Consider the following 1,407-nt stretch of genomic DNA (forward strand, 5'->3'; position numbering starts at 1 on the left):
CCCAAAATAACATATCCTCGCAAGGAATTAAAAATAGATCGATCGGTTCCCTCAGGAACAGTCCTACCCGGACCTAGGTCGTACAAACGCTTTCTGGGCATCCCTCTCATCGATCTCGAATGCAATCCCGGGGTTGTCAGAGATTTCCTAGTTTGGCATGTGAGAACTATCCGATCCAACAAGGTACCTCCCCAGGAATACAAGGGACTCGTCTCACCCAGACTCTCCCTCAAGACACTTTTGGCGAATCACCGTCCAATCAGTGCCGTTCCTGCTTACATCACGGTGCTCTAAGTCATCCCGTCATTTCCTCTCCACTACTTCATGGTCACAACGCAACGCATTCCTAGTCAGAGTCAAATGCAATGTAGTAATCAAACACATGATCGGCCCATCCTTAAGCCATCTCCCGACAAGGAATGCTTCTCGTGGGACCCGATAGTACGTCAACCGTACATGCTCTAGGTAACATCTCAATCACAACAACTCATCACCGAATACTTCTGGACGGTCACATGACCAAGCCTCTTACGGTCGGTCGATCGTTGTTCAGTGATATCATGTATCCTTACTAGGGTACCCCCTAGTTCACGACTTCAAGTCATATACTTGCCCAACACGGCATAAACACAAACAATACTTTCATAATTTTATGGAGTCATGCTTCTCATCTAAGCCATGATCTCATTCCACAACTTTTATATCACAATACACCCTACCCGGGTTCATCACATTGTTCACAACATCATTTTATTTCAATCTTCCCATACTGTCCCTCGCCTAAGCGGGGACTAGTCGCTCAAGCGACAATTCGTCTTTAAATCCCAAATAAACTAGAGCTTTCCTCGCCCAGGCGAAGGTACTATCGCCTAAGCGAAACCTCTTCTCGCTCAAGCGAGACCTCTCTCGCCCAAGCGAGAGAGTTCTAGAGACTCATTAAAATCCTGGGCTTCCTCGCCCAAGTGAGGCCCTTGCTTGCCCAAGCGAGACCTGCTCGCCCAAGCGAGACCTCTCTCGCCCAAGCGAGAGAGTTCTAGAAACTCGTTAAAATCATGGGCTTCCTCGCCACTTTAAGACATTCTTTGATAATCTTACCACTTTAAAGTAAGTTATTCAAAGTATCCTTTAAGAGTTTTATGAGACATTCATATACTCATAAACTTTAACATCATTTTTAGCAAAGATTTCTACTTTTCCAACTTGTTCCAAGCCATGGTTTTAAGGCTAAAACAAATAGAACACATACATTCTTATTTTTCCAAAACACTTCCTAAAGGTTCCTTTGATTTCATCATCATCCCCTTTGGCTAAAACAACAAAATACATGTAGTAAAACATTATAACAACTCCATGAACACAAGTTGTTCATGGTTTCAACAAAATATTTTCATAAGTTCAAGAACACCA

The sequence above is a fragment of the Lupinus angustifolius genome, chromosome LG02 (genome assembly GCF_001865875.1).
Source record: "Lupinus angustifolius cultivar Tanjil chromosome LG02, LupAngTanjil_v1.0, whole genome shotgun sequence".
Lineage (NCBI taxonomy): Eukaryota > Viridiplantae > Streptophyta > Magnoliopsida > Fabales > Fabaceae > Lupinus > Lupinus angustifolius.